Source organism: Lepus europaeus, chromosome 21, assembly GCF_033115175.1.
Source record: "Lepus europaeus isolate LE1 chromosome 21, mLepTim1.pri, whole genome shotgun sequence".
NCBI classification, from domain to species: domain Eukaryota; kingdom Metazoa; phylum Chordata; class Mammalia; order Lagomorpha; family Leporidae; genus Lepus; species Lepus europaeus.
Window position 1 is genome coordinate 23,596,941 of NC_084847.1, and position 26,589 is coordinate 23,623,529.

Below are 26,589 nucleotides of genomic sequence, written 5' to 3' on the forward strand. Positions count from 1 at the left end.
TTATCCTGGCAAATAGAGAAGACTTTGTAAATCCTGAATGAGTTTACGTTAAAAAGGAAACTTTCCATTAACGCCGTAAATGGAAAATCATTAGCGCGTGCCATAAATAGAAGGTAAGTACAGACATAAATACGGAGCTGCTAAGACAGGGAAGGCCGCCAGGCCCCCTGAGCAAAGCACACGCAGGGGACCGAGTTCACACAACCTTGGGGGGGGGGGGGGCGGGGATTCTCACAGTTGTTCAGTGTTTAATGAGCACCTGCTCTGGCCAGGCCCTGATCTGGACAATGCAGACAACAAGGAGCACAGGTCTCTGAGGTCATGGGTGTGTGTGCTAGTGATGATCTGAGAAGGGAGTCAGCACATGGGAGAAGTCTGTCTCTCTCTCTCTGCTTCCCAAATACTCAACACTTCAAGAAGTAAGTACCGTGAATACAGCATGTCCATGGCCAAGTGTTATGGAGTGTGGGACGGAGGGGAGAGGCTGTTTTCGGCCAGGGGCATCAGAGAAGGCAGGAGGTGAACCCCTGAGGGGATCCAGACACAGGGGGTTTCTAGGAGGGTGCTGAGGTTGGGGTGTGCTCAGCGTGTCTTTGGAGGCACTCAGAGTCCAGTGTGGCCAGAAGAGGGGCTGGGACTCCTGCCACATCCGAGGTAGCCCAGGAGCTGCTGGGGGCTTTGGGTAGAGCTGACCTCATCTCCCCTAAGTCTCATGCAAGTCCTGAAGTTACTAAGGTGAAGGCTAAGGCCAAGGCCAAGGCCAAGGCCAGAGCAGCTCAGCAGGGTTGAGGCCGCCCCGCTCCTTAGGAGAGCCGGGAGAGGGTCCGGGTCGGCACTGCACAGCCTGTGACAGTGACGGAGCAGGCCAGCACTGCTTCCACATTGCTAGGCCAGGCCGGTGCTGTCAGCAACACTGACGGAGGGCAGCTGCCACCTGTCACAGCCTGTCAGTCCTGCAGGACAGGACAGGCGCCTGCCGGCAGAGTGGCGGCCATGGCTGAATCCGTCTCCATCCACCCGATTTGCATCAGGGAACTTTTCCTTCTCAGGGAATGGACTGCCCAACCAGCATATCCTTCCCAAGATGGCGCCCATCCCCACATGTTGCCCCTGGCCCTGAAGAGGGAGGAGCCTACTTCTCCTGCTGATTTTCTACAGCTCCTCCTGGTTGGGCCTTGTGCCGAGGATTACAGACAGAGATGAACTTAGTCTGGCCCCGACCCCATCCCAGTAGGCTGTTTCTCCAGCCTTCAATGCCCCCCCACCCACCCAAGAGTGAGCAGGTTTGGCCCAGGGCCTTCTCTTCCAGGAGCCTCTCCTGATTGCCCCAGCCCTGAGAGCATCTCTCCTCCTTTGTCTGTGGTCTCCCCAAGCCCCCATGGGGATGCCAGATGCACGGGGCCACGGGCAGTGCCAGCTTGTTTGCTCCTCATCTCCCAGCACCACATGGGTTCCTGGCATTTGCAAGGAGCTTATGAGGGATTTGTTGATGGGAAGGAAGGAGGAGGAGCACGAGGAAAGGCAGGGCGGAAGGCCAAGTCACCATCCTCAAAGAGCATGGAGACGGGAAAGCTGGTGCTCTAGGGCAGAGCGGGAGGTGCTACAGAAAGGAGGCGCCCAGCCACATGGGCAGTGGCTGTGCTCAGGGGTCTGGCTGTACTCTGCGGGGGCTGTGCAGGATTCTGACAGAGCGCTGAAGTGCCAAGGGGCTCACCTGGAGGGTGGGGAGGCCCTGGGAGGGGCTAGGAAGACACACAGGAAGGGAACGGCATGTGCACAAGCAGCGTGCAAGAGACCCTGGAGCCTGGCTCGGGGCTGGGATGGAGTGGGCTCAAAGAACGCTGCTGGATCCCAGCTTTGGACATCGTGGGCCCACTTTAGGCTCGGTGAGGGCAAAGGTGCTGAGGGAGACCTCGCTCTCAAGTCCAGGGCAGCTAGGTGGGGTTCAAGGGTCCCAGATGGGACTCATGCTTGCACACCCCACAGTCACGATTTTGGCCATGTGAGATAAGGTCCATCGTGAAATATAATGTAAGTTCCCTCTCACCACCGCCCCCGTCCCCTCCCTGACTGTCTAGGACTCTGTTCTGTTAAATAAGATTATTGTAGGAGGCCATGGATTTATTTGGACTTGGCACTGTGCATGGGTCCAACAGACCAAGCCAGTACAGAGTTTAATTGCAATCACAGAGCTCTACTCTGTTGCAGGAGGGCCCGTGGCCTACTAACTAAGCTATAAACAATGAACTAGTTAAGCTGCAACCAGCCAACTGGTCGACTAAGCCGTGGCCAATTAAATTGTTTTCTAGTCTCTTCTTTGTTCTACAAATGCTGTCTGATCACACCCAGGGCTGGTGTCTCAGAACCTGCTCTGGTTCTGGGAGCTGCCTGACTCAAATTGTTTTGGTTTTGCTCAAATAAACACTACTGAATTTAATTGGTCTAAGGAATTTTCCCTTTTCCCAGCTCCTTTGCTGCCTACTTTCTCCCAGACGGATGGCGCACCTCCAATCCTGTCCCAAGACACACTCCCTGGCCTCATGGAGCCAGCGGTCTAGTGAGTGAGCAAGGCAGATTTTAAACAAGTCCACCCCCGACGCCCCCAACCATCAAATGCATGATGCCAACGTCACGGAGGTGGAGGTGCATGTTATATGAGAGGAATGAAAAGGGAGACCTGACTATGCATGCCTGACGAGGACAGATGAAGCCTCCCCACGGATGACAACACAACCAAAACCGCAGCCTGCACAAGTAAAGTAGAAGAGAGAGGAGAGTGAGCCCAGCAAAGTGGAACTCACGTGAAGGCCATGGACCAGCCCGAGCAATCAGAGTAGGCGCAGGAAGGCCAGCGGGGTTGCAGCCCGGGAGTCAAAGGGAGCAGCCGGCAATGACCACAAGAATCATGTGGCCATGGCAGGGAGCACTGGCCTGACACCCAGACCCCAAGGAAGCTACGTTGTGTTACTGGAGGGGTGGGTGGGAGTTGGAACAAGGGTTGGGGTGGCCAAGAGTGGGTGCTGGGAGCAGGCAGGAGGCTGCTTCAGGTGCTCTGACCACAGGGGTCCCCAGCCTGGAGGAGATAGGGAGAAGGGATTTTCAGGGCCACGGCAAGTGCCTAGTGACGGGCTGGGAAGAGGTGGCGGTAGGGAAGCAGGTAATGCGGATGAGTCTGGCTCTGGCCTGTGGAACTGGAAGGCAGTGCCGCCACTGATGCTGAGGGCCCTTACAGCCCCCAAGGGGAGCAGCCATGGGCTGGCACCATGTGGACGTTTGGAGTTCAGGCCTTTGCAGCACAGTGACACACTGCTTCTTCTCTTCTAGTACCCAGCCCAGGCAGGGTCCTGCCTTGCCTCAGCTGAGTTCCCAACGTATTTCCAGACCTCCCTCTGCTCAGCACTTGTCCAGGGCACACAGACATGGCCTTAGGCACTGAGCTGAGTGCAGCCCCAGGTGACTCATCACACCCCACCTGCCGGAGCACGGATGGCACCTGGTGGCTCACAGCTGGGCCCCTTCCCAGGTGGAAACCCGTCATGCCCAGGGTTATCCCTGCCGTGGGATACTGCCTGGTGCCAAGGTTACAAAGACCCCAGCTCCTTGCCTCAGCTGGGGATATCTGGGAAGAACCAGCCATCCCCTCCAGCACCTGTGGCATCCCTTCACTCTCTACAGGTGTCATTCTCAAGAGCCCTCCCCAGGAAACCCATAGGCACAGCTCCTGCAGAACCTGAGACAGCGCATCTTTCCTCCCTGACCACGAGCTCCCAGGACAGGGCTGAGACTTGCTGCGTGTGAACTGGACAGATCGTCGTGACTCAGCGAGGATTTGCTACACAGTCCTGAATTCAGAGAGGCCAGACTCAAGTCTCAAAAACACCATGAATTCCTCAGGTCACAGCCCCGGGTTTTAATTCTGAGCTATGGTCACCGTAGAGGGGTGGGACACAGGGCCCTCAATCACCGGGTCTTCCTTTGCCAGCTGAGCAGCCGAGGGGGTGGTCAGGATGCTGAGGCCCCTTTAGAAATGGCACCTGGAAGAGGAGTCCACTGATGCCAAAGGCTCTCAGCCTGCGGACCCTGGCCTGGCAGGAGGAATGGAAAATGGCACTTGCACTGTCATAGCGGGGATGACGGGAGTGGGCGTTGGCTGCATAGTTAAGATGCCGTGTAGCATGGATCCCTGCATCTCATTCTGGAGGGCCAGGGTTCAAGTCCCAGCTCTGCTTCCAATGCCACTTTCCTGCTGCTGTGCACCCTCGGGGCCAGCAGGTGAAGCAGGTGCTGGCTCAGCCACGTGGGCCCTGCTACCCAGCGAGGAGAGCCGGACAGAAGGCCCAGTGCTTGGCCATTCAGGGAGTGAACCAGTGGATGACAGCTCTCTCCTCTATCTCTCACTTCCCTTTTCTTTCTTCCTCTCTCTCTGACTTTATAAATAAACAAATAAAATGAATTACAAAACCACAGGATGATGCATAGCAGCACTATTCACAACAGCCACAAAGGTGCAAGGGCCCCAGCTGTCGGTCAGCAGGTGACTGGGTGAACAGGCTGTGGTACGCCCATTCAGTGGACTCTTACTTGCTCACTGTCTTGCTCTGTTTTCTGTTGCCATAACAAAACACCTGAGGCTAGGTCATGTGCAAAGGAAACAGGCTGATTCTGGCTCATGGCTCTGGAGGGCCGAGAGCATGGCATGTGCTTGGCTTCTGGTCAGAGCCTCGGGGCGGAGGGCAGAAGAGCAAGCAGGCGTGTGTGGGAGAGAAGAGAGAGTGCCTGGCAGGACCGGAAGGCAAGGAAGCCACACTCGCTCTGCTAACAACCGGCTCTCATGGGAACTGCATTAACCCCTTCCTGGGGGCAGCTCGCTCATGATCCAGATGCCTCTTAGGCCCTCAGTCTCTCAGCACCACACAGACGCTGGGAACCAACCACATCCAGTGCACAGCAGTCACAGGGAGCGGGAGAGCACTGCTATCAGCCACAGCACGGGGGGAATGGAAGGCGTTATGCTGAGAAAGAAGTGGGACCCAGAAGGTCACATATTTATGATCGCATTTCTACAAAATGTCCACAACAAGCAAATCCATAGAGATAGAGAGGAGATCACTGGTCACCAGGGATGGGGAAGGCAGGCATCGGGACTGACAGCTGATAGGTACAGGATTTCCGTGTGAAGTGACGAGAACATTCTGGAAGCAGATGGTGGCGACGGCTGAACAACATTGTGAATATACTAAATATTGTACATTTTAAAGTAAATTTTGTGTTATGTGAACTGTATCTCAAAAAAATGTGCAAAAGTAATGGGATGATAATTAGAAACCTCCACTATATAAATATAAAATGGTTTTTGGCACATAATGTATGATTTTTTTTAAAAAAAAAAAAGGTTTATTTACTTATTTGAAAGGCAGAGTTACAGAGAGGCAGAGGCAGAGAGAGAGAGAGAGGTCTTCCATCTGCTGGTTCACTCCCTAGATGGCTGCAACAGCTGGAGCTGCGCCGATCCAAAGCCAGGAGCCAGGAGCTTCTTCTGGGTCTCCCACACAGGTGCAGGGGCCCAAGGACCCGGGCCATCTTCCACTGCTTTCCCAGGCCATAGCAGAGAACTGGATCGAAAGTGGAACAGCCGCAACTTGAACTGGAGCCCATATGGGATGGGATGCTGGCACTGCAGGCAGCAGCTTCACCCACTATGTCACAGCACTGGCCCCTAATGTATGGCTGCTAAATGTTAACGACTAGACTGGAAACACTGAAATGTTTCTAGGGGCAGGTGCCCAGCCTCGTGGTTTAGGCACTGGTTAATAAGCTCACGTTCCACATAGGAGCACCTGGGTTTGATTCCCAGCTCCAGGTCCTGATTCCAATTTCCTGCTGGTGCAGACCCTGGGAGTCAACAGGTGATGGCACCAAGTACCTGAGTCCCTGCTACCCATGGAGGAGACCAGGACTGCATTCCCAGCTCCCAGTTTCAGCCTAGCCCAGCCCTGGCTGTTGTGGGCATGTAGGGGAGTGAATCAGTGGATAGGGGCTCTAGGCTCTGTCACTGTCTCTCTGCCACTTAAATAAAGCAAGCAAGGGTATTTTAATATTTCTAATTATGGCGAATGCTAAACTCACAGGTGATCCCAGACCAGCTCCCTCAGCTAACCCTGCAAGCAGTTTTCACCACAAAGCCAACACCCACCTGAAATTCACGCAAAGAAAAAAAAAATGACATCTCTCTCTTTTTTTTAAGGATGTAACTTCCCTTTCTCTGTGTAGGAAGTGGCTGAGCTAAACTGTTTCTGGGGAGAGCAGCTGGTTGTAGGATTTGGCCTGGCTCCGGGAGAGGGGTTGCAATCACACCCTCAGAACAGGCACCAGGCGGTGACAATCACCACTTCACTAGTGCACCAGCCCTTGAAGGTGTCATCGCGGATGGCAGGCAAGGAACGGTACCAGGTGGTGGCACGAGGCAGGATCCAGGACACCAAGGCAGAGTAAGGGGCCCGGTGACAGAAGGCTTGGTCTACTCTGAGGAAAACAGAGTCTGACAACGTCTCTGCCAGTGTTTGTCAAAAGGGGATGACTTGAAGCTGGTGAGGCGGGGAAGAAGGCCAGGCACGCAGGCTGTGCTGCTGTTTTTAGGAGGGAAGCGAAGGACTGGGAGAGTCTCCTTAGCTAGCGTGGTGGCCTGTGTCCTCTCCAAATACATGTTCTTTATTTTCTGTTCATTTTTACTTATTTTTATTTTTTTAAAAAAGATTTATTTATTTGAAAGGCAGAGTTACAGAGACAGTGAGTGCACGCTTCCAACTGCTGGTTTACTTCCCAAATGGCTACAACAGGGCTGGGCCAGGCTAAGCCAGGAGCCAGGAGCTTCTTCCAGGTCTCCCACACGGGTGCAGGGTCCAAGCACTTGGGCCATCTTCTGCTGCTTTCCCAGGTGCATTAGCAGGGATCTGGATAGGAAGTGGAGCAGCTAGGACTCCAATCAGCGTGCATATGGGATGCCAGCACTGCAGGCCATGCATGGCTCAATCTGCTGTGCCACAATGCCAGTCCTTTATTTTCATTTTACTTGAAAGGCACACAGAGAGACAGAAAGCGCTCTATTATCCACCTGTTCACTCCCCCAAAGGTACATAACAGTCAGGGTTAGGCCAGGCCAAAGCCAGAAGCCAGGAACTCAATCCAGCTCTCCCACGTGGGTGGCAGGGATCCAATGACTAGAGCCATCACCTGTGCCCTCCCAGGGTCCACATTAGCAGGAAGCTGGAATCAGTACAAAGCTGGGACTTGAATACAGGCCCTGTGATATGAGATGTGAGTTTCCCAAGTTGGGTCTTTACCACCGTGCCAAATGCCCACTGCCAAACACAGGTCCCCAAGAGTGGAAGAGCAGCCCACACATTCCACGTGCTCTCAGCTTCCTGCTCACTCCTTCCAGCCCACAGCCACTGTGTTCTGCTCAGAGCTTGGTGGCTTCCTTCACTGAGAACCTGCCCGTGCCTGGGCAAGTAAGTTAACAAAGGTGCTCAGGGGAGCCATGATGCAGTCTCCCCTAAAACAAGACAAAACCAAACCAAACCCTGCAAAGCTTCAACCTACTCAGACACGGCCATGCCGCTCTTTGCAATCCAACCTAAGGAAAGAGTCACACTGGTGCCTGGCCAAGAATGTGCCAAATGCCAGCTGGAAATAAGCCCCAAGTCCTCCAAGTGGGGAACAGCTCTGTGACCCACAGTCTGTGCAACCAGAGAATATTGTGCAATAGGTTCTTTTAAAAGGGCTAGATAACAACAAGGACAAATCTTCAAGACACACAGTCTAAGAAGAATAGGCCAGTTCCAAGTTCCAGGAGCATACTGCCAAACAACACATTCAATGTGATGACAAAGTAAGAAAATGCACATTAAATATATATATATATATATATATATATATGAGAATTTCAAAAAGTTTGTGGAAAATAGAATTAAAAGATGCTTATTTTGGTGCAAAATTTTTTCATAGCATACATTTTCCATGAACTTTTGGAAGACTCCCTTGTATATTTTATGGGTATACTCAGGTATATAAATGCACAGAGAAAGTTCTGGGAGGATCCATGCCAAGTTTATGGCAACAGTTCCTCCAGGAAGGGATCAGGAAGGGATGGGAATTGGCAGAGGGATTTTAGCTTTATGCAGAAGGCTACAAAGAACGTCTCAGAGGAAGGTGCTTTCTGGTATCACGTGTGTGAGTAATAACTTCAGCCCCTCCCATGTCTCTCCTCCAAAAGGGAAAAAAATCAGTGGCTCCACATTCCAGACAATCTCGGCTCAACACGCTTTCCCCTGAATCCAGTTCCTTATCCATCACCCACTCAAGGGCTTTGTGGGTTTTACTCCAAATTCCTGACATCCCCTCCAACCTGCCCTCAATCCTTGGCATCTCACGACACCAGAAATCTGTCACCGCTCAGACACCAAGCTCAGCACCTTCTTAATTCCTTTGTTCTCTCCCACCCAACAAGCCCCGGCCCCGCCCCTTTTCAACACCTCACCTGCTTTCCCCCCCCCCCCCAGAACAAGCCCCCATCACCCCTCCCAGGTTGTGCAATGTCTGCCTTGAACCCCTCCCTCCGCCCCGTCCGTTCCCCCACACAGCGGGGAGCACAGCTCCCAGCTCTCACAGAGCAGAAGCCCAAGCCCTGACAGACGGCCACGAGGCCCTCCACGGCCTGCCCTTGAGCCCTCTGTCCCTAGTCCTCTCTGCTTTAGCCACACAGATGCCGAGGGCCCCAGGGCTTTGGCGCTTGCTGTTGACTCTGCCAACACACTCTTTTCCCAGAGATCTGCACGGCTGCTCTCATCTGCCTACCGTCTCTGCTCAGGTTTGCAGTGAGGCCTTCCTGAAGACCCGTGGGCTTTCTGGATACCTCACATTTAGTCCATGAAGGTGTGGCTTCATTTTGTCTGCTGTTCATGGGGAATGTCCAGGCGTGGGCAAAGTGCCTGGCACCTGGCAGCTGCCGAGTGGATGAGCAGAGCCTGCTTCATAGGGCCCAGAGGAATGCTGGCAGCTTCAGTGACCCGTTTGCTCCAAACGTGCTGGATTCCACCACAGTGAACTACCCAGGGGTCCCGTGAACTCCCACATAGGCTCATGTAACCACCTCTCTTCTCTTTTGTGTAAAGATATGCTTATTTGAAAGGAGAGAGAGGGAGAGGGAGAGAGGGAGAGAGGGAGAGAGGGAGAGAGAGAGAGATCTGCATCTGCCATAACGGGCAGGATTGGGCCAGGCCAAAGACAGGAACAAGGAGGCAGGTCTCCCCCTTGGGTGCTGGGATCCAAGTACTGGGTCTATCTTGTGCTGCTTTCCCAGTCACGTTAGCAGGGAGCTGGATTGAAAACAGAGCAGGCAGGACTCGAACCAGTGCCCATAGGGATGCTGGTGTTGCAGGTGGTAGCCTAATCCATTGTGTCACAATGCCATCCCCACCCACCACCCCACTTCTTATCCATCATTCTGAACCTTACCCCAAGGCTCCAGACCAGCAAGCTTCAATGTCACTTCCTCCTGACCTTCTGGCCACTCCACTTCCCACCCCTTGTCCTGTGGGCTGAGTTAAAGATGTTCTCTTTGGAGTAGGCGTTTGGTGCAATGTTTAACAAGATGCTTGGGGTGCTTGCATCCCATTTCAGAGTACCTGGGTTGGAGTCTGAGCCAACTTCCTGCTAACGTCCAGCCTGGCAGGCAGCAGGTGATGACTGAATATGTGGGTCCCTGCCACCAGTGTGAGAGACCAGGACTGTGTTCCCAGCTCCCAGCTTTGGCCTGGCCCAGCCCTGGCTGTTGAGGCAGTTAGAAAGGGAACCATTTGCTACCTTTCAAATCAATGAAATAAATAAGTTTTAAAGTGTAAGTCTTTGTCCTCTAGCCTCCCATGCTTTCCGTTGTGTTGTTGCGCAGTTGTTAAAATGCTACTATTTACAGAGTCCATTGCTCTGTGCTGAGTCATCAATTCTGCTGAGTGGCTTGCAGGCATTATTTCATTAAATCATTGCAACAACTGCCAAAGTAGCCATTATTATCGCCATATCACAGTTAAGGAAACCAAGGCACAGAGCGTCATCTGATGACAGGTGACAGAGCTAGTGTCTGAACCAAGCCCTGATGGACTCGAGTCTGTGCTGGTAAATTTTAGTATCAATACCTCCATGAAATTGGCTCTGAGCCCTTGGCCAGGCTGAGGTGAGCCAAGCCACCAAAGAAATAAGCAAACCAGCCAACCAACCAACCAACCACGGATCGCAGAGCCCTGATCCAGAACTGAACCATGGTGATGACACAGGGTGGCTCCCTGGCTTGAGTCACTGGCCAGCCCTCAGTGACACAAGACTTATTTATTTGAAAGCAGAACAACAGAGAGAGGGAAAGGCAGACACAGAGAGGGAGAGAGACAGAGAGAGAGAGGAAGAGATAGACAGATCTTCCATCTCCTAGTTCACTCCCCAAATGCCTGCAACAGCCAGGCCTGGGGCCCAGGTCAAAACAAGAGCCAGGAACTGTCCAGGTCTCTCGCATAGATGACAGGGGCCCAAGTACCTGGGCCATCATCTGCTGCTTTCCAGCACATTGGTAGGAAGCTGGATTGGAAGCAGAGGAGCCAGGACTTGAACTGGCTCTCTGATATGGGATGCCAGCACTGCAAGCGGTGGCTTAACCTGCTGTGCCACAATGCCAGCCTTGACTTGTTTTTTGCTTTAAAAAAAAAAATTATTCATTTATTTGAGAGGCAGAGTTACAGAGAGAGGGACAGACAGAGAGAAAGGTCTTCCATCCACTGGTCCACCCCCAAAACAGCCGCAATGGCTGGAGGTGAGCCGATCCGAAGCCAGGAGCCAGGAGCTTCTTCTGGGTCTTCCACATGACAGCAGGGGCTTAAGCACTTGGGCCATCCTCCACTGCTTTCCCAGGCCATAAACAGAGAGCTGGATTGGAAGAGAAGCAGCCAGGACATGAACCGGTGCCCATATGAGATGCCAGCGCCACAGGTGGAGGCTTAGCGTAGGACGCCACAGTGCTGCCCCCTTCACTTGTTCTTAACACCCAGATGCTTCCTCGCTCTGGGCTCCTGTGACACATCCCCTCTTCAGGGCCCTGTGATGCAGTAATTTAGTTCCCTTTCTGCTAAACTAGATGGAGTTTATTATTATTATTTTTTTAACCAAGTCCTAAGTAATACAAATCCCTTGCAGAGTGGCCCTAAGAAATAAGAAAGCAATGTATGAAAAACACTTCCCTCAGTGTCTGGCCTTGGTAAATAACAACCAATACACGGTCTCTAATATTATTATGATAAGCAAGCCACAAGGGCACGCTATTGCAGGAACGGGACAGATGAATCACTTCGCCCGGGCATCTAAATTAGTCCTCCCTGGAAAGGGGGGCGGGGCATACCAAGGGGCCCTGTCCTTGGTCCTACACCACTGTAATTTTATCAATGGCTGGGTCTGGCTGTGGAAGGTTGTTTATTAAGTCTGTGGATGATATTCAGATGAGAAACACATGGGAAAAACTGGGTGACGGAATCTGAGTTCAGATCAACTTCTACAGGCTGGAGATGGAGTGAGAACAGCTTGGTAAAATGTGTCACTGCCAAGATAAAGGTTCCATACAAGGGGAGCTGCTGGGAGGGGTGGGTAGCACGGGAAAGGTTCATGACACGCAAGATGGTTTTTCCAGTTCCTGGGCTTGCTCAGTATGAGCCAACAGGCTGGTGTGGCTGCCAGAAACTCCTACCAACACAACTACTTGCTCACACTGAGAGAGAGGAAGGGCACAGACATGCTTGAGCACCTACTGTGTGCCAGGCCCTGCACTGAACACCTGACAGCCACTGTTCCAGACGATCCACTTGCTAGCCCTGTGATGTGGGCGTTATCACCGTCCTCCCCACTTGACAGGTGAGGCTGGCGAGGCTCAGGGAGGTGAGGAGACCTGACCGAGGGAGCACAGACTGCGAACTCGGTGCTCATTAGGATGTGCCCTTCATCCCTGCATTCTGCGCTCAGCGGTTCACAGCTGGAATATTCTGTTTGGTCCTGAGACAGTGTACTTTTGGAGATGGATGAACTTGTCCAGATGAAGGTGACCGGGAAGGTGAAAACTCTATCAAGAAGTCCCCTTGCGACCAAGCTGAGCTGGGAAGACCCAGAGCAAGGACACCCCTCAGCCTCTCCTACCCGAGTGCCCAGAAATGACACCACTTAACATCTATGACAGCACGGAAAATACAGTGGTGTCACCAGCTGGTGAAAACTGCTGAAGAAGCCCTGGGAAATGGCCGGCAGACAGGACTGGACTAATGAAAAGAAACACAGGCCGAAGCAGAAGCCAGGCAGGACTGCTACAAAGGCAGGAGGGAGACAGCACATTCCCCAGGGAGACAAGGTCCAGCCTGAAGGTCAAAGAGATTCGTTGGAAACTCATGGGCATACCAGCAGGAAGCTCTTTAAGGTCCATCCAGCCCTTGCAGCTCTGACTGTGGTGCTGTGAGACAGAAAGGCAGGACGTGGCCAGGGGAAAAGGAAGACAGCAAGCTCCGAAGATGGACGGCTGGCATCACCCTTCTTTACCTAGTTCTGTCCTCTGCACACAATCCATCCACAGACAAGGAAACAGGAAGTCACAGTACACACAAGAGCTCCAGGTGGTCCAGGGTTACCAACACCATGGAAGACAGGGCCCAATTTAACAAATACAGGTTGAACAGCCTTAACCAGAAATCCCAAATCTAAAGTGTTCCAGAAGCTGAAACTCTTTAAGCATCACATGGGCACCGAAGATATTTAGATTTGGAGGCCAGCGCCGCGGCTCACTAGGCTAATCTTCCGCCTTGCGGCGCCGGCACACCGGGTTCTAGTCCCAGTTGGGGAGCCGGATTCTGTCCCGGTTGCCCCTCTTCCAGGCCAGCTCTCTGCTGTGGCCAGGGAGTGCAGTGGAGGATGGCCCAAGTGCTTGGGCCCTGCACCCCACGGGAGACCAGGAGAAGCACCTGGCTCCTGCCATCGGATCAGCGCGGTGCGCCGGCCGCAGCGCGCCTACCGCAGTGGCCATTGGAGGGTGAACCAACGGCAAAAAGGAAGACCTTTCTCTCTGTCTCCCTCTACTGTCCACTCTGCCAGTCAAAAATTAAAAATAAATAAATAAATAAAAATTAAAAAAAAAAGATATTTAGATTTGGGAGCCAGTGTAAAGCCACCACCTGTAACACTGGCACCCCATATTAGAGAACTGATTCAAGTCCCAGCTGCTCCACTTCCAATCCAGCTCCTTGCTAATGTGCCTGGGAAAGCAAGAGAAGATGGTCCAAGCTCCTGTCACCCACGTGGGATATCCAGATGGAGCCACAGGCTCCTGGATTTGACCTGGCAAATGAACCAGCAGGTGAAGATATCTCTCTCTCTCTCTCTCTCTCTCTCTCCCTCCCTCTCCTTTTTACTCTGTTGTGGCCATTCAGGAGTGAACCAGAAGGTATAAGATCTCTCTCTCCCTCTCTGTCACCTCTTCTCTCTATATAACTCTGCCTTTCAAATAAATAAATAAGTCTTTATAAAACAAGGCTTTTAATTTGGCAAACACTTACAAGGTATCCACCATTTGTTACAATACTAAAAAATAAATAAATAAAAATAAAACAAGGCTTTTAGATAAGATACACTTAAACAGTAAAGTGTATGCAAATATTCCAAAATCAAAAATCCTTGAAATCTGAAACGCTTCTGGACCCAAGCAATTGGGATATAGGATATTCAACCTGTATAAAAACTAACAACCACACAACAGGTGACAATGCAAGTGGAGGCATTTAAAACAATCACGTATGATCAAATGGATGGGAGAAGACATCGTGACCACGAAGCAGGAGGAGCCCACTACAGAAAAGGATGAATTAGAAATCACAAATAAGAGCTGGCGCCGTGGCTCACTAGGCTAATCCTCCGCCTTGTGGCACCGGCACACCGGGTTCTAGTCCCGGTTGGGGAGCCGGATTCTGTCCCGGTTGCCCCTCTTCCAGGCCAGCTCTCTGCTGTGGCCAGGGAGTGCAGTGGAGGATGGCCCAAGTGCTTGGGCCCTGCACCCCATGGGAGACCAGGAGAAGCACCTGGCTCCTGCCATCGGATCAGCGCGGTGCGCTGGCCATAGCGCGCCAGCCACGGCGGCCATTGGAGGGTGAACCAACGGCAAAGGAAGACCTTTCTCTCTGTCTCTCTCTCTCACTGTCCACTCTGCCTGTCAAAAAAAAGAAAAAAGAAATCACAAATAAAAGATTTAATCATTATAACAAAACAAAACAAAAAAAGCAAAAGACACTGAATAGAAACAGATAGAGAGAAAATCGGTGCTCTGGAAGACAAGGTGGAGGCATTTACCCAAAATGCAGGAGTAAACGCAAAGAGGACTGATAAAAAGTGGGAACGATGTCCATATTCACTATGGGCAAGGTTTAGATAATAGGCTTTCTCGAATATTTTTGGTAGAGATGTAAATTGCTTTCCTCATGAGGCTATTTCCAGGTTTCTTGCAGTAGGAGCCCAACCAACCCCTATTTTTAAGGCAAGGGTCAGCAAATGATGGTTACAGGCCAAATCTGGCCAGCTGCCTCCTTTTGTAATAAAGTGTTAGTGGGACACAGCCATGCCCACTCATTCACATAGTGTCTCTGGCTGCTTTCACGCTCAGTGGTGGAGTTGAGTGCCTGTGAGATACAGTGGGTACCTCGCAAATGTTCAACTATTTACTATCTGGTCCTTTACAGACAAACCTTGCTGACCCTTGGTTTAGGCCATTATTGGTTGGGTTTTCTGATACTTGGACTCCTAACTGAAACAATGAATGGAGATGCAAGACTAGAGAAACCTCTAAAAGGATGAACATCTAGTTGGTAACAAAGGTTATTTCTATGGAGAGGAAGGAGACTGAGCAGAATTTGAAGGGGAGAGGTTATTTACATGTGCAAATGTGAAAACCTAATAATGACAATGAACTTGAATTAATTTGCAATTTAATGTTTCTAAGAACTGCAGGTCTAAGAAGAAACTGCTGATGCATTTAAAAATGTGAATGAATCTCAAGATATGTTTAGCAAAAGAAAGACACAAAAAGTACTTACTCTGTGATTCCATTTATAGCAACCTGAGTCAAGATAGTGGTTACTGGGGCTGGCGCTGTGGCAAAGCAGGTGAAGCACCGCCTGCAGTGCCAGCATCCCATGTGGGCGCCAGTTCAAGTCTTGGCTGCTGCACTTCTGATCCAGCTCTCTGCTATGGCCTGGGAAAGAAGTGGAGATGGCCCAAGTCCTTGGGCCCCTGCACCCACATGGGAGACTTGGAAGAAGCTCCTGGCTCCTGGCTTTGGGTTGGTCCAGCTCCAGTCGTTGTGGCCTTTTAGGGAGTGAATCAGCAGATGTAAGACCTCTCTCTCTCTCTCTTTCTGCCTCTGCCTCTCTGTCACTCTGCCTTTCAAATAAATAAGTAAATCTTAAAAATAAAACATAGTGGTTATCTTTGAAGAGGTATATTAACTGGGAGAGACATACAGAAGGCCCCTGAGGTGCAAGAAATATTCTAGGGACTGGCACTGTGGCATAGTGGGTAAAGCCACTGCTTGCAGTGCCAGCATCCCATAAGGGCGCCGATTCAAGTCTTGGCTGCTCCACTTCTGATCCAGCTCTCTGCTATGGCCTGGGAAAGCAGTAGAAGATGGCCTAACCCCTTGGCCCCCTGCACTCACATGGGAGACCTGGAAGATGCTTCTGGCTTCTGGCTTTGGATTGACACAGCTCTGGCAGTTGTGGCCATCTGGAGAGTGAACCAGCAGATGGAAGACCTCTCTTTCTCTGCCTCTGCCTCTCTGTAACTCTGCCTTTCAAATAAAATAAATACATCTTTTTTTAAAAAAAGAAATATTCTATTTTTTATGTGGACAGTGCTAACACAGAGGTACTTATCTATAAAAATCCTAGAAGTATATGCTTAGGATTGTCCATTTTATTGTACATAAATTATATATCAATAAATTAATAAATTAAAAATAACACTGGAAAGTAAGCAAACATAGGCCGCCTAACCCAGACCCCAGTCCTGTCCTGGCCCACTCTGCCGTTCTACCTCTTATGTACCCAGTCACCTCCCAGAGCAAAAACAAAGCATGGGTGGCCCAAAGGATACTTATTTTAAGATTTAGCTATTTTTATTTATTTGAAAAGCCAGGAGGCAGAAACAGAGACAGAAAGAAAGATCTTCCATCTACTGCTTCAGTCCCCACATGCCCATGACAGCCAGGGCTGGGCCAGGCCAGAGCCAGGAGCCAAAAACTCAACCTGGGTCTCCTGTGTTCGTGGCAGGGTCCTAAGTACTTGAACCAACACACGTGCCGCCTCCCAGGGTGCTCATTAGCAGGAAGCTGGAATTAAAAGCAGGACTGGGACTCAAACTGGCACTCGGATATGGGGTGTGGGCATCCCAAGAGGCATCTTAAGTGCTGCGCCAAATGCCCATCTGTACCCCCCACTTCCCAGAAAATTTTCTGAGTTGTTTTTATATATTAAAAAAGAAAAAAAGTTGAAGCAGTTATCCTAGTAAAAGCAGCCCAGAACTTTGCTAAACCTCACTACCCTTACTTCATGGGTTTTGTTTGAATTATTCAGTGCAGGTGGGGAGGTGGTATTCAGTCTCTTTAGTTCGGATCCAGGTCTTGTTAACTGCACTGAGTTGGGGGCGGTGAGCATCAGACCGTGCCCGATTCCATTATCCCTGCCTGCCTAGTCACCTGTCCAAGCCTGAAGTCCTAGGCGTGAGATCCTCCTGTCTGGTTAGGAGCCTCGGCAGGCTCCTGGCAAGAGGACAGCCAGCCAGCGTCCCAAGCAGGGCTAGGCTTCCTACCTTTAACTCCCTCCTCTTCCGCGCAGGGTCCTCACACACCTCGGGGAGGAAGCACTGCCCTGCGCCATTGTACAGACACAGTAACTAGAGCACGTATTGGGCACGGCAGACAAAATGCCACTTGGGATGCTCTCACCCCATAATGGAACACCTGGGGTCGAGTCGGGGCTCTTCTCCCCCAATTTCAGCTTCCTGCTAATGCACACCATGGGAGGCAGCAGGTGATGATGGCTCAAAGGCTTGGACCCCTGCCACCCACATGGGAGACCCAGACTGAGTTCTGGGCTCCTGGCTTTTTTTTTTTTTAAGCATTTTACTGAAATGCAGTATACATACTGAAGACATGCATGGAAGTATACAGATGAGTTTTTTGTTCCCTGTTCACACTCATAACCAACACCCAAATTAGAAACAAAATATTACTAGTACCCCTAGAGTCCTCGCTATTTCCCCCTCTTCATTCCTTTTCTTTTTTTGTGGGAAAGAAGAGTATATTGTCAGAAAAATATGGACTGCTTCATGAGATTGCATGTCATCCTTGCACAGAGGCATGCTAATCCTCTCTGCATGGTTCCAATTTTAGTACATGGGCTACCAAAGCAAGCACTGGGGCTCCTGGTTTTTGGCCTGGCCCAGCCCTGGCTGTTGTGGGCATTGGGGAGTGAACTAGCAAACAGATCTTTTTCAAAAGTTTAAAAAAAAAATAAAAAAGCCTGAGCCCCAGGCTGGTTAAGGAACTTGCCTAAGGTTCTGCTGCCGCCCTCCAAAAGCGATCCACGCTCCTGCCATTTTGCCAGCATCCACGGAACCAGTTCTGCCTGGCGCTGGCTGTGTCAACCGAGGCAGGCACCTCCCTGCGCTGAGCCTAGATGGCCTCCCTTGCAAGATGCGGCTAACACTGCTTACCTCACCAGGGGACCACGAGGAGTGAGGGAGACAATGGACGTGAAAGCCATTTTTAACCACCAGCCATCTGGCAGGTGCACCGCTCCCACTGCGGAGCAGCCAGGACGCTGACAGCTGTTGCTTTTTGCCTACACACGATCCATCTTCCCTTCTCCTGGCAACGGGGCTCCTGATTGCTCCCTTGGGAGAGCACCCTTCGGTACCGTGCGCTTACTTCGAGACTGACCCCAGCCGCCCTTTCTCCCTGGGAGGCTGTGCAGCCAGACACTAACTAGTGCGTCTCAATTCGCAGGCTTGCCTCAACAGCTGCCCTGGCCCAGGAGCTCTCGTGCTGCAGCAGCTGTTGAGAGGATGATACCAATGACAGGAAGGAGAGGGGGAAAAGGGGCTTTCGATGTGCCAGGCACATTTTCTAAGCACCTCTGACACCCCAGTGAGGCGGGGGCTGGCACTATCCCTGTTCTGTATTTGAAGGGACTGAAGCTCAGTGGGAGGGATGCTTTGGGGGGAAGTGATGAGAGGGGACTCCTCCTTGGGCCATGCAGCTCGTCCCTCTACACTATCTGGCCTCTGTGGGGTAAGCCTGGGGCTGCTGGCAGTCACCATGCCGCCGACAAGGAACAGGCTGGGGGAGAAGAAGGCAGAGTCCAGAGGAACTGGGTCAGAGCACCTGGATCCAGCCACACCTGATGTTGTCCGTCCCTGCACTTTTCAGTTAGGTAAGGCCACAAATCTCCCCTTTCTGGTTGTAGCTGCTGCGAGGGAGGCTTCTGTCTACTGAGCAGAGTCTGAGAGTTGTGGCCTGTGACTCTCCGCAGAGTCAACACCATAGAACCACTGGCTCTCGTCAGAGAAGAGGAGGGCCATTGGGGTGGGGGGCGGCAGCCTGGACTGGAGGCCGCGTGCCATGGCACTGCTGTGGCCCTGGCCCTGCTCCCCCAGAGCCGCCCCACCCCACCCTGAGGGACGGTTCTCACAAGGCTGGTTGAACCTGCAGCAATCGCCTTCTCTTTGCACAGTTCTCTTTTCTATACTTGTTCCGTATTTCTTCCCCAGAGTGTTTTTTTGGCGAGGAGGGAGGAAGCAAAAGGAGACATTTTAAAGGCAATTTCGGGCCCAAGATCTCAGGATAGAGGCAACTTTGATGATGCTACGTTGAAGGCACGCAGCTTATCCACAGCAGACTTGGGAAGGGGAAGCTGTCAACATTCTCTCTTTCCGGCCGCAAACTGCAGCTCTCTGATGTTTTTTTTTTTTTTTTCCTAGAGTTTAATCTCACGCAGGAAGCTAAGCTGATATCAGGAAGGTTTTAGACGTGTCAATCTCCTTCCTGGCATTTTATCAGAAACTGATTCTCCTTGCTTTCCGAGGCACGCGGCTAGGCCTGGCCATTGTTAACCCTGGGTCTGGGCACCACGTTTGCAGACACACCTGCAGCTCCCAACCGGATTACATCTGGGCCACGGATTCAGAGGCAAGGGAACGGCAAGGAAAGCCGGCCATTCTTCCGACAGAGGAAGGGGCAGGCACGCCCGCCCAGGCCTCATCCTGCGCTGACTTCTCCTCCCCTTCGGACTTTGAAGGGATTAGTAAGCAGGCTACTAGCTCCCAGCACGAGGGTACTTCACAACGTTCAGGGAAAATGGAATGAAAAGCTAAGTCTGCTTTAGCCCCCCAAATTTTGAAATCTGCAAGCTGTTTATTCCTGATCCACAGGTTGCATGAACTTTCTGAAGACCTCCCTGTAAACACAGATTTCTAAGTATGTGGCATCATGATGTGGGCGTTGTGGGGCAGCAGGTGGAGCCACTCTCTGTGACAACCCCGTCCCATACCAGAGTGCCAGTGAGAGACCTGGCTACTCGGCTTCTGATCCAGCTCCCTGCTAGGGCGCCTGGAAGAAAGCAGATGATGACGCGAGTGCTTTAGTGCCTGCCACTCACATGGGAGACCAGCCTGGAATTCCTGGAGCCTGGCTTCAGCCTGGCCCCAGCCTAGCCCAGTCCCAGCTATTGCCATCATTTGGGGAATGAACTGGTGGATGAAAGATATCTCTCTCTCTCTCTCTGTCATTCTGTCTTTCAAATAATTAATACATATTAAAATACATATTTGGTACCAAAATAAACTCATCTTTTTTATAATAGCCACTGTTCTAAATTTCAAAAAAAAAAATTTTCATTTTATTTGAAAGGCATAGAGACAAAGAGAAACCAACAGAGAGAGAGATCTTCCATCCTCTAGTTCATTCCCTAAATGCATTTGGTCAGGCCAAAGCCAGGAGCCAGAAACTGCATCTGGATCTCTCACATTGGACTCATCTACTTGAGCAAACACCTGCTGCCTCCCAGGGTGTGCAGCAGCAGGAAGCTGGAACTGGAGGAGCCAGGTCTGTCACCAGGCCCTCTGATATGGTACACGTGCATCTCAAGTGGTCTTAACACTGTGGCACATGCCTTCCCCTTAGCATTGTTTGAAGCACTTCACATGTTGAACCATCTTCTGCCGCTTTCCCGGGCAGCTGGGTTGGATGTGTGGCAGCTGGGGTTAGAACCAGTGCTCTGATATGAGATGCTGGTATCATAACCCACTGCACCACAAGACTGGCCACAACACATGGGAACTCCTCGAACCCTTTCCACAACCCTGTGATGCAGGTTCTATGCTCTCTCTCCCTTACAGCGGGGTGAAGTTGAGTCACACGAGTGTAACTCACTTGCCTGAGTGACACAGCCAGCCCAGGAATCCGGGCTGTTTGGTTCCAAGGTCCACAGGCTCCAATACTCTGCTCCACGGCTTTTAACCTTCCGTGGGACTGATCCGCCCCGCATAAATCAGAAGCTGTCAGTGTCACCAGTGGCCCCGCTCTCGGAGCTCTCAAAGCCAGAGATCAAGACCCGCAAAAGCAGGAAGACCAAGGATGACGCGTTCGCGACTGGGAAAGCATTTGGCAACTGGATCTGAAGTGGCGTTGGCTCTTTGCTGCCCAGAAGGATGAACTAATTCTGGGAAAAGCACAGACTTTGGAATGTCAACTGTCATAGCAGGCTCTTGTAATACAGCCTCATCAGCATGCATTTTCTTAAAAAAAAAAAAATGTGTTAAACAAAGCACTTGAGATCTGCAAATTCGGAAAGGGCAGCTCCTGACTCCTCAGAAGGCTTTAGTTGCGAGAACCCTGAGGACGCAACTGAGGAAAAGGAAGAAAGAGGAGGGAGAAGTCAGAAGTCTGGTTTGCTCGCTGGAGAGTGAAGTTGGAAACGTACACCAAGAGTCGCCACGCTTGGGGCCTCCTGCCATCAGCCAAGACAGGTGCTGGGAGCACCTGAGGTGACTTCCAGGACCCTGAGGGCACCGCTCTCCTCCCACCTTCTTGGAGACGAGGAGACTAGGGAACTGTAGGGGTGGCCACTGAATGGTTCCCAGGAGGGGACGGCTAAAACGGTCGGTCGGACTTGAATCTGGCCAGCTCTTTGTAGGGTAGCCTGGATCAAAACTCTGCCCCTCTTACGCATCATTAGGAGACGAACTGGAAACATCTGTTTAAATCCAGCCCATAACCTTTGATCCAATAATTCCACTTTTAAGAACTTAACCTTTGGCTATTCCTGCAAATGCACAAAGATATCTGCTTTAGAATATTCTTTAAAGTATTCTCGTAGTAGCAAAAGACCATTAACAGCTTAGATAGTCATTAAGCGGGAACCAGTAATACATTTATGCAATTGTTTAGTACAAAGTCTGATCCGAATAGACATGACATGCACTTGGTTAGCCTTTATTTCTCTCACTTAGTGTGAATATTCATATTTTGCTGTACATATCTTAGTATATTTGATGTTTTTTTTTATCTCCTTGAAAGGCAATGAGAAAGAAACACAGAGAGAAAAAGAGTGTGTGCTCTTCTATCTGCTGATTCACTCCCCAGTCTGCTCTTCCATCTGCTGACTCACAGGCCGAAGCCAGGAGTCCAGAACTCCATCTGGGTCTCCCACAGAGCTGACAGGGACCCAGCTACTTGAGCCATCCCCTACTGCCTCCCAGGGTGTGCATTAGCAGGAAGCTGGATTGAAAGCCGAGTAGCCAGGACTTGAAACAGACACCCCAATGTGGAATGTGGGCACACCAAGCAAGAGCTCAGCCCACTGCACCACAAGGCCAGCCCCTGTATTAGTGTATTTGATCATAAGGTGCTTCTCCAGGTCCTTCTGGGATAAGGCTACTTTCTGAAAATTAAATCTGCTTGGTTCCAAATAAAGGAGCATGATCCTGTACATGCACAAGGGAGTGCTATGTAGCCATGGAAAGATCTGCCCACATGGCCCACCAGGGAGTGCTCTCCAAGGCGTGTCCAGGAACAAAACAACGTGTGCCACATGCCACATAGTGGTGAGCGGGGGAGGCTGTGAATGGGTGGGCACAGGAGACAGACTACATGCTCTGTACAGTTGCAGAGCTGTGCAGTATGTCTGGAAGGACACAGAAACTGACCACAGAGAAGAATTGAGGGCTGAGGCACTGCACGCCCCCAGATCCTTCTGACCAGACTCTGGCCTCGGAGCTGGGCTTCCAGAGAAGAATCGGCCCCGCTCAGAGAAGAGTGTCAAGACGGCAACAAGGTACAGAGACTCAGAGCAGCGCCCAGGTTTGTTCATGGGGGTGCTTGGCGGGGACAGACACGGCTGTCCACATAACCTGATCCCCAGAGAGCACCTTGGTCCTGGTCCCCCACCTCTGTGGTGGTCCTGAGACCCCCAACTCCTTTGCTTGGGAAAAATGAAATTAGTCACTAGTCTTCTACCAAGTCTGCTAAAAGCAGGGAGTCTGCGCGTCTGTGTGTGTGTGTGTACACACTTGTGCATGCAGGCAAGGGGAAGCCTTAACCTCTCCTAAGTGGAGGAGGTTAATAATTTTGTAGAAGAGTGGGCTGTCCACAGCATTTTGAGGAATTTCCAATAAACTGTACAAGATGACAGGCGATCACCGCTCGCTCGGAGTGGTTAAGGATGGCGGCCCTGGAGCTGGCCTGCTTGGCCCACTTGCCTGGGGACACACAGCCAGGAAGTAGAGGGGCTATGTTCAGCCTGAAGTGCGCCTGGAGCGGGCGGGTAGGGAGGCACCCCTCTTGGGATATGCAGTGGTGCCTGGGAAGTGCCTGCTGTTCTCTGCTAAGTGTTAGATGCTCTACGTTAGGTAATTCAGAGTCGCAGGGGCTTCTGTGGCCTGTGCAGCCCGCTGTCCCCTGTCCGTGAGCACCACTGCGGCCTGCGCACCAGCATGGATCCTGGCGGGATGAATTAGATAATGAATAAGATTTCTTCCTCCTCTGTGATTTCATTTGTTTTCTTTCCCGCTCTCTCTCCTCTCTCTCTTTTCCTAAAAACACTGTATGATAAATTTACTTCCTAATGATTTTTGAGCAAACTACAATGACCACAATTTCAAAATCATTAATAATTCATGAGCAAGGACCATAAACACTATACAATATCCACAGGCAGGAACCATGAATACTTGCTAAGAGATGAGGCGGAGAATATTTTAAGCAGCTGAGCTGGAAGTACCTGTGGACTCCACGCCAACCATCAGAACTCCATTTTTCAGCAAGGACCATAACTCCCCCATTGCTTCAATTCAGTCCACCTCTTCCAGGAAGTCTTCCCTCCCTCCTCTGGCACTACCTGGGATTTTCCCTGATCTTTCTTTGATTTGTGCCTACTGGCATCTGAGAGGGACGAGGCAGGGAGGCACACCTGGGGCCGGGCAGGGCGTGTATGGTCAACAGCTGACCAAGAGCGAGGGCTACTTAATACATGGAAAAGCACTGGTTGCATGTGCACTTTGGAACCTCTTGGAAAGGATGAAAAAACCCTGCTGCCCGAGTTACAGCCCCACAGATTTGGACTTAGCTGCCTTGCAAAGGGGCCTGGCCACTGGGACAGGCAATGCCACTGTGGAATTCCAACGTGAGCTTGTGACCTCAGCACAGGCCTCTTCACTGTATACCTGTTTCCTACGAAGCAGGCATGTGCCACAGGGCAGGGAGGGCAACCCGCCCCATCTACAGGGGGCAGCCAGGGGCAGGTGTTTGGTGCAATTAAGATGCCACTTAGGATGCCCACATCCCACATCAGAGTGCCTGCTTCAAGTCCTGGCTCTACTTCCCACCCATTTTCCTGTTAATGTGTCCCTTGGGAGATAGCAGATGACGGCTCAAGTAGACTCTGCCACCCAAGTGGAAGACCCAGATTGAGTTCCAGGCTCCTGACCATGGCTGGCCCAGCCCTGGCTTTTGTGGGCAATTCGGGGAGTGAGCCAGTAGATAGAAGCTCTCCACGTCTCTCTGCCTTTCAAATAAAGTAAATTTTAAAACAAAGTTTAAAGAGGGTAGCCTTACGAATGACAGTCATCCATGTGGCCATATGGGAATAAGGACTCAGTGTGGCAACCCCCAATTTTCCAAACAAGCCAGAAGTATGCAGCTTTATACAAATCTCCCAACATTTAAATACAAACATCTAATTTTTAAAAATTATAGGATTAGGCCGGCGCCGCGGCTCAATAGGCTAATCTTCCGCCTTGCGGCGCCGGCACACCGGGTTCTAGTCCCGGTCGGGGCACCGGATTCTGTCCCGGTTGCCCCTCTTCCAGGCCAGCTCTCTGCTTGGCCCGGGAGTGCAGTGGAGGATGGCCCAAGTCCTTGGGTCCTGCACCCCATGGGAGACCAGGAGAAGCACCTGGCTCCTGCCATCGGATCAGCGCGGTGTGCCGGCCGCAGCGCGCTAGCCGCGGCGGCCATTGGAGGGTGAACCAACGGCAAAGGAAGACCTTTCTCTCTGTCTCTCTCTCTCACTGTCCACTCTGCCTGTCAAAAATACAAAAAAAAAAAAAATTATAGGATTATATAGGATACAGGTTAGAAACAAATCCTCGGGCTGAATTTGATCTGGCAGTCTTTCTCTCTTTCTCTTTTCTTGCTTCTCTTCTCCTTTTTTTTTAAGATTTTATTTATTTATTTGAGAGGTAGAGTTACAGATAGTGAGAGGAAGAGACAGAGAGAAAGGTCTTTCTCCCGCTGGTTCACTCCCCAGATGGCCGCAATGGCTGGAGCTGCGCAATTCCGAAGCCAGGAGCTAGGAGCTTCTTTCCAGTCTCCCATGTGGGTGCAGGGGCCCAAGCACTTGGGCCATCTTCTGCCGCTTTCCCAGGCCATAGCAGACAGCTGGATTGGAAGAGGAGCAGACGGGACTAGAACTGGTGCCCCTATGGTATGCCGGTGCCGCAGGTGGAGGATTAACCTACTGCACCACAGCACCGGACTGCATGTCTCTTCTCTTTTTTTAAAGATTTATTTGAAACGTAGAGTGACAGAGAAAGGAAAATATCTTCTGGCTATTGGTTCAGTCCCCAAATGGCCACAACAGCCAGAGCTGGGCTAGGCCAGAGCCAAGAGCCTAGAACTCCATTCAGGTCTCCCATGTGGGTGGCAGGGGCCCAAACCCTTGGCTCATCCTCTGCTGCTTTCCCAGGCACATTAGCAGGGAGCTGGAGCAGAAGCAGAGCAGCTGGGACTCGAACTGGCACTCCAATATGGGATGCCATTGTCCCAAGCAGTGGCTTCACCCACTGCACTACGGTGCTGGGCCTCGGCAAGGTCTTTAGAGCAGACTCCCACCCTCCCTGCACTGTGGGTCAGGCCTCAGCCCCGCAGAGAAGCACCCAATCCTGCCCCAGGCTAGAACCAGCACACTCACCTGCCAGAGAATGGGCCGGCCCAGCCCACAGAACCTCATCTCCCAGGAAACACAAGGCGTGGTGTGTCCCCAGCTGGCTGTTCCAACCCTCTCTGGGAGAGACAGTCTGCCTCCTCCCTTGCTTTTTACGTGACACAGCTTGATCTACACCTGGCATCCTGCAGAAGGCGTGTCGTGCCAAAAAGCCCAGATGCCAAGACGAGAGGGGAGGTGCGGGTGGCAAAGGCCTGCTACCATCTCTCGGCTGAGAGGGCTGGCAGCTCGCTATTGGCTTTTCTCTTTTGTTTCTCTAACCCAACAAAAGCCAACAAAAGAGACAGAGCAAGTGCATCCTCTTTTCCAGAGGGCTTGAAACCGCTTTAAGTACCTTCCAAGGTTAGACCTGGGTAGAGTTACAAGCAGCCTCCGTTTTCCCTTACTTTGAGCACTTTTCAGAAGACTGATGTGAAATGCTCTCTGGTGACCAGGATAGCAACAATTAGGGGAGTCCTGTTACAAGGAGGGCGGGGGGAGGGGGAGGGATATCCCGGGTTGGGGGAGAAGAAAAAGCATCTCAGTGAGTTCCCTCCTGCCCTGCTTCTTGGTGTCCCAGCGAATTTCTGGACGCAGATGAACAGGCTGCTGCTGTTCAAGGGCCCAAGGCCCAGGCAGGCCTGCGCGATTCGCTCTGGCTTGGGGGCTGGTCTGTGCCTCTGGCCTGTGTTCACTCCTATGCTAGCTTCTCGGCCTGAGAGTCCCCGGGAAGGGCTCTGCAGGAAGTCAGATACCTGCTTCTGCCTCCAGGAAGGCAGACCTTCCCACAAGGGACTGGGAGAGTCTACTCTGGCCCAGCCTCTGGATTGTCCACTTGGGCCACTATTTGGATCTTTCCAGCAGCATTAAAGTTCCAAAATGATCTCCCTGCCCTCAACCTGCATTGGCTGTTCTGGCTACAGTCAAGAAAGGAGACAACAGGAGGGCGAGAGTCACTGCCAAGGGCACCAGGCACTTCGCAGTCCAACCCCGA

The 26,589-nt window shown here is 51.6% G+C and overlaps 1 protein-coding gene and 1 non-coding gene across 9 annotated transcripts in view; both read right to left on the minus strand.

The window, feature by feature from the left end:
• Window positions 1–26,589, minus strand: part of LOC133750191 (katanin-interacting protein-like) — a 189,675-nt gene that overhangs the window by 138,767 nt on the left and 24,319 nt on the right. The window lies entirely within an intron of this gene.
• LOC133751130 (U6 spliceosomal RNA) lies at window positions 17,425–17,530 on the minus strand. The gene has a single exon (XR_009864764.1). It is a non-coding gene; the product is annotated as a U6 spliceosomal RNA (small nuclear RNA).